Raw genomic sequence first — 11,531 nt, 5'->3', positions numbered from 1 at the left:
AAACAAGCAAGTGTACAGTTTGGGAAGGAAGAAACAAAACTGTCTTTGTTCACAGATGACATGATTGTCTTTACAGAAAATCTGAAAGAATTGACAAAAAACGAAAACATCTTGGAACGAATTAGTGATATTGCAAAGTTGCAGGATACAAGGTTAACATAACAAAAGTCAATCCCTTTCCTATGTACCATCAATAAACAAGTAAATTTGAAATTAAAAGCAATATTATTTACTTTAGCACCCCCCCCCCGTTAAAAAATACTTAGCCTAACAAAATATGTACAAGATCTATATAGGAAAACTACAAAACTCTGATAAAATAATTTTTTAAAAGAATTAAATAAGAGATATCCCATGTTCATGAATAGGAAGACTAAATATTGTCAAGATGTCAGTTCATCCCAACTTGATCTATAAATTCAATGCAATCCCAATCAACATCTCAGCAAGTTATTTTGAGGATATTGACAAACTGCTTCTAAAGTTTATTTGGAGAGACAAAAGACTCAGAATAGCTAACACAATATTGAAGGAAAAGAACAAAGTTAGAGGGCTGAAACTATTTGACTTGAAGACTTTCTATACAGCTACAGGAATCAAGCAAGTGTGGTACTGGCAAAAGAATAGACAGATAAATGAATGGAACTGTACAGAGAGCTTGGATATGGATCTACATAAATAAAGTCAACTGATCTTTGACAAAGGAGTAAAGGGAATACAACGGAGAAAAGATACGCTCTTTAGCAAATGGTGCTGGAACAATTGAAGGTACACATGCAAAAATAAATAAATAAGAATCTAGACACAGACCTTACACCTTTCACAAAAAATAACTCAAAATGGATCATAGACCAAATGTGAAAGGCAAAACTATAAAATTCTTAGAAGCTAACATAAAAGAAAACCTACATGACCTTGGGTATGGTGATGACTTTTTAGATAAAACACCAAAGGCATGATCCATTAAAGAAATAATTGATAATCTTGCCTTCTTTAAAGTTAAAAACTTCTGCTCAGCAAAAGACACTGTCAAGAGAATGAGAAGACAAGCCACAGACAGGTAGAAAATATTTCCAAAAAAAACCACATCTAATAAAGGATTAGTATCCAAAATATATAAAAAACTCTTTAAAACTCAGCAATAAGAAAACTAACAACCTTATTTTAAAAATGGGCAAAAGACCTAAACAGATACATTACCATAGAAGATATACAGATGGTAAATAAGCATATGAAAAGATGCTCCATACCATATGTCATCAGAGAAATGCAAATTGAAGCAAGGAGATACCACTCTGCACCTATTAGAATGATTGACCACCACCATTGCCGACAAGGATGTAGAACAAGAGGAGCTCTCATTCATTGCTGGTGGGGATGCAAGATAGTAAAGCCACTTTGGTAGACAGTTTGGAAATTTCTTACAAAACTATACCTACTCTTACCAGCAATCACACTCCTTGGTATTTACTCAAATGAGTTGAAAACTTATGTCCACACAAAAATGTGCACACAGATGTTTATAGCAGATTTATTCATAATTGCAATAATTTAGAAGCAACCAAGATATCCTTCAGTAGGTGAATGAATAAACCATGGTATATCCAGACAATGGGATATTATTCAGCCCAAAAAGAAATGAGCTATCAAGCCATGAAAAGACACAGAGGAGCCTTAAATATATACTATTAAGTAAAAGAAGCCAATCTGAAAAGGCTACATATTGAATGATTCAAGTTGACCCTTGAACAACTCAGAGGTTAATCCACATATAACTTAGAGTCAGCCCTCCATATCCAGGTTCTTCTGCATATGCAGATTCAACCAACTGCAGACAGGGTAGTACTGTAGTATTTGCTATTGAATACTATCTTATGGATAAATGGACATGTGCAGTTCAAACTCTTGTTATTCAAGGGTCAGCTTGTATATACATTCTGGAAAAGGCAAAACCATGGAAACAGTAAAAATATTAGTAATTTATAAGTGTTAGGAGGGAGGGAGATGAATAGGCGAAACACAAAGGATTTTTAGGGCAATGAAACTATTCTCAATGATACTATATGGTGGATACATATCATGACATATTTGTCAGAACCCACAGAATATACAACACCAAGAGTGACCCCTAATGTAATTTATGGACTTGGGGTGATAATGATGTAGATTCACTGACTATAACAAATGTACCACTCTGATATGGTTGTGGATAGTGAGGGTGGAGGGAAAAGGTGTATATAGAAACTCTCTATACTTTGCATTCAATTTTGCTGTGAACCTAAAACCATTCTAAAAATTAGTCTATTTAAAATATTTTTTTAAAAAACCCAACAATTGGGCTTCCCTGGTGGCGCAGTGGTTGGGAATCCGCCTGCCGATGCAGGGGACATGGGTTCGTGCCCCAGTCCGGGAAGATTCCACATGCCACGGAGCGGCTGAGCCCGTGAGCCATGGCCACTGAGCCTGCGCGTCCGGAGCCTGTGCTCCGCAACGGGAGAGGCCACAACAGTGAGAGGCCCGCGTACCACAAAAACAAAAACAAAAACAATAAAAAACCCCAACAATATCAAGCAACTTGTCAATAAATAACAAAAGCTATACCAAGAAACACTCACAATCAAGTTCTCTGTTTGGCCATATCTCAAAAAATACTTTAGAGGATGCAGTTAATGATAAAAGCAAGCAGTGGGAAACAAACTATAACAACGTAGGTACAATGACAAGGATCTATATCTCAACTGATTTTATTAGCATTGCTCAGGACTCCAGGTATTTGGCTCAGATATACTTGGGCGATATTTTAAGACCAACTCAACTGTGTGCATTGACCATGCAGGGTCTGGATGAGGGACAATAAGCATTCCAAAGGGTCAGAAAATAATTTTGTTTTCATGATAAGCAAATGACAGAAGGAATATAGAGCATTTAGTATTGTCCTCAAAACTGTTTAAACATATTTTCACTGCCTTTTAAAACTTACAACCAGTTCTCCTTCAGAATTCCTGATCACCATTACCTGTGTCATTTTTTTGCCAAAGTACTGATTATCTTCTAACTACAACATAATTTACACATTATGTTGTTTATAATTTTTCCACCCCTCCCCCATTATCATATAAACCCTATGTGAGCAGGATCTTTGTCATTTTTGTTCCCTGATCTATTCTAAGTACGTAGAACAATGCCTGGCGCTTAGTAAATGCTCAGTAACTATATTTAATTGAATTTAAATGTGTGTGTTGACTATTTGCCTTGAAGGTGATAATTCTGCCATTTCTTTCAAAGGAACACTTCTCCCTGCATTTATTTTATTCCCCCAAGTTGCCTTACCTTCCCTTACCTCCTGAACATTGAAAAGTAATGGAATTGAGGCAGAAAAAAAGAGGCAGGAGTTTGAAGTATTAACCTCATCACTGAGGTAGTCATTTTTCCTCTGTATTTTCTTTTTAAGCTTTAAACTGAAGATTAAATAATGAAGAGTATACACTATATGCATAAAACTTAATGAATGTTCACATTCTGAACACCCCTGTGAACTCAGCTGTCAGACATTACCTGTTCCCAGAAGTACCCTTCGGCTGCCTCGAGAAGTAAATCCTATCTTGAATGTTATCACCAATGATTAGTACTGTCTGATTCAGGACTTGTAATACATGGAATTATACAGTTTGTGCTCTTTTGTGTCTGGTTTCTTTCACTCAACACTGTACTGTGGAAGCTATTCACACTACTGTGTGCACTTGTAGTTTGTCTGTTCTCCGTGTACATAATACTCCATCGTGTGAATATACCACAGTTAATTTACCTATTCCACTGCTGACCAGGTAGCCTTCTTCTCTACATTTTACACTTGAAGCATGTTGATTGGGATTCTCCTGACTCTTGAGTTAGAGGTCAGTTAAGCTCAAAACTCAAATTAAACTTCATGATGAAGGCCAACTCCTTCCTCTGTCCCCATAAACAATGCTAAAGTGGTAAAGATGGATTTAGGTGCAAAAAGAAAACTGGGATGAAAAACCAACAAGCATTAATTATAGATCGTATCTCTTTGTTGCAGGTAGGAGATTCTTCTGGTCTTTTCTGGTCCCATTCATGTGTCTGTGGTTGTCTGTGAGTTGGGGAGGGTGATTTTGGCTGGATTCTTCATTGTCCTGTGGTGCTGGTCTGGGCTTGTTCATGCAGTGGTGGATAGGTTATGAGAGAGAGTGGAAGTACACAAGCTTTCTGAGGTCTAGACTCAAAATAAAACATCACTTCCTCCACATTCTATTGGCCAAGGCAAGCCAAGACACGACTTGGGTCATGGTGTAGGGAGGGATGCAAGGTTTCAAACAATAAATTGTTTCCTGATGGAACGGTTTCAAAGTCACGTTGCAAAGGGCATGAAGCACTGAGGACATTTTTGCTACTGTACTACCACACTATGTCTTAAGATTATCTCACAATAGATCAGATTATCTCATCTTTATGACAATTCTTGATATGTTTCCATTTCAAACCACGATTTTCTGTTTTCACTCATTCATATATTAACAAATATTTAAATGTCTTAACTATTCTAGACACTTGATCTACCTTTCTGGAGCTTACAATTTTATCTCATAATCACAAGTAAAATTGCTGGATTCCTTTAGTTTGAAAATCTGTATTTTTGAAGGCATATGGCTAGGGAGCCAGCCACAATTCATTAATATTTTTTCTATGTCCCTTAAATCATACTAGATATTTTGGTATGAATTCCAACTAGTATAGCTTCAGAAATAGCTATAGAAAAAATTTAGTTACTAACCATCTGACTTCGGCACCATTTGAGTATTTGTAGGCCCACCACCTATAATGGGTGGGCCATGGACCATTAGTAAGTTTTACCAGGGAGCTTGTGAGAAATGCAGAATATCAGACCCTGATTCAGATCTGCTGAATCAGAATCCCTAGTGGTGGAGCCCAGGAATCTACCTATTTCCTAGTGTTTCAGGTGTATCAGGTGATGATAAGTGAAAGTTTGTGAACCACTGATTTAGGGGCCAGTTTTTCAAGGCTTTACACCATTAAGAATAAAAGGAGTTTGATGTTTCTATATCATAGTTGGAATGAAGCAGTGACTTTGACATATCAGTCATATTTTTTCAATCAAAATTTATTCTCATTCTATTGTATTCTGAATATTAGATTTTTGGTTTATTTGTTCGTTTTCCCTCCAGAATATATTTTGTCTGGATGTTATACAATGGCTTTTGAGTGGAAGAAACAAAGATTTGACCTTGACTTTGACATACCATTAAAGTATAAAATTCATTATGGATACTACTTTTTTCATATTATTAATGTTACTCCTTTTAAACTATTTCATAGATTATTTTTCTAATTATTTATATTGTTTACTACTAATAATATGGAATTTTATTATACATTTTTTATTTTGGGCATTGATATTCATTCTTTCTCACTACATTCAATCAGCCTCATTTTTCCCTCCATCAGAATTCTCCATGAACATCCAATGCTTTTGACCCAGTGTTTGTCCAACTTCACACTTTTCACCTTTTTTTTTTTTTTTTTTCTCTTTAAATAACTTAATTGCCCATATCTTTCTTCTTTCCTTTTCCTTCATGGATCAGGTCAAGATTTTCTTCTCTATCTTTTTAAAGTCAGACTATAAAAGTTCTCAAATTTCTTGCTTAGTCAAAATCCACTGTGGATGAGGTGACTCTTCAGGACAATTTTATTCCAAGTGGTAATTCAGGATCCCATGTGTGTCCACCTTTGTTTCTGACATCTTGTCAGCCATCTTGCACGGTTGTGTTGCCAGGGAAAGAGAAGAGAGGGCTGCAGCATCACTCAGTGTAGTGGACAGTGTCTAGGGTTGTTCCATGATCCCTGCCTGTTTCACACCCTTGTGTGAGCCTCTCCCTTGGAGTGTAGGACGACTGTGACTCGCTTCCAACTAAGCGTACGGCAAAGGTGAAGGGATGTAGATGTTTGTTTAATTCATCTTGGTAGGAGACTTTCTCTTCCTTGTTGGCTTTGAGGAAGCAATCTGCCATGTCATGACCTTTCCTATGGAGAGTACTATGTATGCAGCAAGGAGCTGAGGGTAGCTCCTGGCCAACAGCCAACAAGAAACTAAGGCTCAGTCTGGCAGCCTGCAAGGAACTGAATGCTGTCAACGACGACATGAACTTGGAAGCCAATCTTTTCTCAGTTGAGCTGACACCTTAATTACAACCCTATGAAACTCTGAAGCAGAGGTCTCAGGTAGTATCCAGACTCCTGACCCTTAGAAACTGCGAGATAATAAATGTGTGTTGGCTGAAGCCACTGAGTTTGTGGTCATTTGTTATGCAGTAATAAATAACTAATACCCTGCCTTAGCACCTCATGTGAACACATAGTAAATATTACTATTTTATTGTGTGAATGACTGTAACCTTCACTGAGAACTTATACTATGACAAAGTCTCTCAATCATGGGGCACACTAGAGGCGTTTTGTCTGGACTGCTGTAAAAATTAAAATCTCTGTTTTCAAATGAAAATCAGATGAGAGAAGGACTATGACTCATTAGCTAGTCATGCTGTCTTCACTCCTTCATGGCTGTGGTGGTGGGTATCAGTCTACAATTCATCAGATCTTTCCAGTTTAGGAAAGTATGTTAGGAAATGGGTCAGACGTTTAGTGGGTTTGAAGACACTGCTGCCAATGGTGATGAGGAATATGATTATATAAACTTCCACTGCTTTTTAACATTCATCTTCTTCTTGCGAGATGGGGAATGAATATAAAATCAACTATAATAACAGCAAAACAACTTCCTAAACTGGAGTTGCTCAAATAGGGAGGAAAATAAAAGAACAATTTCATTCCTAGCTAATCTAGAAATCAAATACTGTAATTCTTTGGTCCCAGAAATTTGGCAGTTTGATTCCTTCTGAACAAAGATGTATTAGCAATGTGAGTCTTTTGCTATGGAGACCTCATGACGCTCATAAAACATTCCATTGTGGTTTCTCAAGTGAGATAGGGAGTTGTTTCTTAAAAAGTAAGAAATTGGCATTATCTAAAGAAATGAAGAAATTATAGAAATTTGTTAACATCAGCTTTTCTGAGAACATGGGAAATGTCAAAATAGGTTCAAAGCAATAAGCTTTCTAACAGAATTCTGTTACATGGTAGCACCAAAGGCTATTTCTTGAACAACTAAAAGTTATCCACCATTCACTAAACATACATCACGTACCTAAAATTTCCCCTAAGTTTTCATTTATTGGTTTATTTCTGAAGACTGAACTAAACCTTTCTTGAAATTGACTAAAAATTATGCCAAGTTAACATGCCACACTCATGGCCATACAGCATATATTTATATTCTGAACCTCAGATAATAAGATTCACAATTTTAAATATTATAGACTAAATGGAAAATTGGAGTGAATAAAATCAATACAATTTAAATTATAACTTTAAAAACTTGTCATCATATTTAATTTTAACTACACAAGTAGTAAGTGCAAAATGTGACTCCACGATACCACATTCTCACCATACTCAACCTTCATGCTTTGTGCTTCTGGTGTCCTATTTAATAAATCTTCACCTAGCAAAAAGTATACAAATGTTTGAATATGGTATCTTCTGGATGCCTTATTAATGTACTGTTTATATTTAGATCTATAATCCACCTGTAATTGTGAATATTATGGGGTGCTTCTTCCCACCAAGGCCCTCTGATATCTTCTCTGCTGTAACAAATAAGTCTGTTTCTGGACTCTTCTATTCAAGTGGGATATTTGTTTGTCCTCATGCCAACATGACACTGTTTTAATATGTATGTTTTATAATATGTCTTGATATCTAATGATGTAAATCCTTCAGCTTGGTTCTTCTCGTTGAAGATTGCCATTGGTTTTTCTGTTCTAATGTATTTTGCAGTCGACTGCATTGCTTGTGGTTCTCTTTCTCTCCCTTGTGGTAGGATTATGCATCCACACCCTTGCCATGGCCTCATGGTTGGCAAGGTATATTTTCACTGACCTTGGGCTTGGCTATATGGCTTGTTTTATTGCTAGGACATTGGCAGATACGAGACGAACAAAGGCTGCAGACATGCTTGTTTAGTTGGATTCTTGCAGTCCTGATATAATGAGAAGAGCATAACCTGGGTAAATGGTGCCTCCCAGCCAGGGTTTCAAACAGACTAAAGCAGGTGAATCAAAACTGCCCCAGCTGAGCCATAAACCCAAGCCCAAAGCAGAATCACCCCAGACCTGCCAGTGTACATGTGTGCTCCTTTTTAAAAATATGTTTATTCCCCAATTTATTTATTTTTAATTAACTATTTTAAAATAATTTTATAGGGAATTCCCTGGCAGTCCAGTGGTTAGGACTCCACACTTCCACTGCAGGGGGCACGGGTTTGATCCCTGGTTGGGGAACTAAGATCCGTGCACGATGCGTGGCAAAAAAAAAAAAAAAAAAAAAAAGTTTTACATTTTCAGAAAAATTGTGAAGCTGGAAACATTTATAGAGTTCCCATATATCCAATCTCCCCTTACTGAAATCTTATATTAGTACGAGTGAGACAAGGCAAAACCAGAACAGTCTCCTACCTGAAACAGAGAGATATGATCTATAACAAATGCCTGTTGGTTTTTCACTCCAGTATTCTTTTCTCACCTAAATCCATCTTTACCACTTTATCATTGTTTAAATAAAGTTTTTATTTTAGAACAGTGTTGGATTTACAAAAATGTTGCAAAGCTAGTACCGAGACTTCTCATATACTTCACATCTGATTTTCCCTACTGTGAACATCTTATATTAGAATGGGACATTTGTCCCAAGTAATGAACCAATATTTTACAATATTTTAAAAGTCCATACTTCATTCAGATCACTTTAATTTCTACCTAATGTCCTTTTTCTGTACCAGAATCACATCTAATACACCAAATTACATGTCGTCATGTCTCTTTAAGATCCTTTTGACTGTGACAGTTTCTCAGACTGTCCTTGTTTTTGATGATCTTGACAATTTGGAGGTATATTGCTGAGGCATTCAGGAGTAGTACTCTTGTTAGAAGTTGTGTGATGTTCTTCTCATAACTGGACTGAGGTTATGGATTTGGGGAAGGGAGACCACAGAGGTAAAGTGTCATTCCCATCTCATCATATCCAAAGTATATATTATCAACATGACATCACTGCTGATGTTAATCCTGATGACCTGCCTGAGGTAGTATCTGTCAGCTATCTCCCGTGAAAACTTACTCTTTATTCCCCATCACCAAACTATACTCTCTGGAAGGAAGTCTCTATGCACCACTCACATTTAAGGACTAAGGAGTTATATTCCTCCTCCTTAAAGTATCTATATAAATAAATTGCAATTGTTTGCACAAATCTATCAATTCTTCTCAATTTATTTATTTCTTAAACCATTAATTTATATCAGAATAGACTCATGGATATTTATTTTATATTTTGGATTATAATATAACTATAGGTTACATATTATATTGCTCAATTTGTTAGAACTTCGGTCATTGGGAGCTCTTTCAGCTAGCTCCTGTGTCCCACTGACATAGCCTCATCATGGTTTTTTAATTTTGTTTTTTGTTTGTTTAGCATTTCCTTACTTTATGGCACTACAAAATACAAAATGTACTGTGTTTCGGGTACTAGGGTCTACTTAGCTGGCAGAACCTGAAACTATGTGTGTATACTAACCTGTGTTCGTAAATAACTATAAATATTTCCATGTATAACCATCCATATTTATATTAAGCACATGCATTTATACCAATGTCTCCAACTCTAGCCCAGTTTCACATGGATCCTTCTAGGCTTCTCCCCTTGCTTATGAGTAACCTCCCAGCCCAACAGTGAAAACCCTGGCTCTCACTACCTGCCATCCATTTACTTACTTTTCCAATTCCATTATACATAAATGGTTATCTCTGAACTATTAAACCATACCTCCACTGAATACACATTTATGAACTAGGGTACAGTACTTATATACAATTCTTTTAATGTTTCCCTCTTAGCACTATTTTTGTTGCATCCCAAAGATTCTGAATAAGCTGTATTTTTATTTTCATTTAGTTCAAAATATTTTTATTTCTCTTGAAACTACTCTTTTGGCCATATATTATTTAGGTCAATTTCCAAATAATTTAGATTTTCCAGCTATCTTTCCATTATTGATTTCTAGTTTAACGCCACTGTGGTCTGGAATCATACTTTGTAGAGTTCTTCGTATTTTTTTAAATAGATCCTTATTGGAGTACAATTGCTTCACAATACCATGTTAGTTTCTGTTGCACTACAAAGCGAATCAGCCATGTGCATACACAGGTCCAAATATTCCCTCCCTCTTGAGCCTCCCTCCCAACCTCCTTATTCCACCCCTCTAGGTCACCACAAAGCACTGAGCTGATCTTCCTGTGCTATGCTGCTGCTTCCCACTGGCCAACTATCTTACATTCAGTAGTGTATACATGTCGACGCTACTCTCACTTTGCCCCAGCTTCACCTTCCCACCCCATGTCATCAAGTCCATTCTCTGTCTGCCTCTTTATTCCTGCCCTGCAACTAGGTTCAACAGTACCTTCTTTTTTTTTTAGATTCCATATATATGCGTAGGCATACAGTATTTGTTTTTCTCTTTCTGACTTATTTCACTCTGTATGACAGACTCTAGGTCCATTCACCTCATGACAAATAACTCAATTTTGTTTCTTTTTATGGCTGAGTAATATTCCATTGTATATGTGTGCCACGTCTTATTTATCCATTCATCTGTCGATGGACACTTAGGTTGGTTCCATGTCCTAGCTATTGTAAATAGTGCTACAATGAACATTGTTGTGCATGTCTCTTTTTGAATTACGGTTTTCTCTAAGTATATGCACAGTAGTGGGATTGCTGGGTCATATGGTAGTTCTATTTTTAGTTTTTGAGGGAACCTCCATACTGTTTTCCATAATGGTTTTATCAATTTATATTCCCAACAACAGTGTAGGAGGGTTCCCTTTTCACCACGCCTTTCCCAGAATTTATTGTTTCTAGTTTTTTGATAATGGCCATTCTGACCGGCATGAGGTGAAACCTCACTGTACTTCTGATTTGCATTTCTCTAGTAATTAGTAACGTTGAGCATCTTTTCATGTGCCTCTTGGCCATCTGTATGTATACCTTGGTGAAATGTCTATTTAGGTCTTCTGAACAGTTTTTAACTGGATTATTTGTTTTTTTGATATTGAGCTCCATGAGCTATTTGTTTATTTTGGAGATTAATCCTTTGTCTGTTGTTTCATTTACAACTATTGTCTCCCATTCTGAGGGTTGTCTTTTTGTCTTGTTTATGTTTTCCTTTACTGAGCAAAAGTTTTTAAGTTTAATTAAGTCCCATTTGTTTATTTTTGTTTTTATTTCTGTTACTCTAGGAGATGGATCAAAAAAGATCTTGCTGTGGTTTATGTCAGAGTGTTTTTCCTATGCTTTCCCCTAAAAGTTTTATAGTGTCTCAC

This window comes from Kogia breviceps, chromosome 14 (assembly GCF_026419965.1).
Source record: "Kogia breviceps isolate mKogBre1 chromosome 14, mKogBre1 haplotype 1, whole genome shotgun sequence".
Lineage (NCBI taxonomy): Eukaryota > Metazoa > Chordata > Mammalia > Artiodactyla > Physeteridae > Kogia > Kogia breviceps.
Note: the sequence above shows the minus strand (reverse complement) of the source record.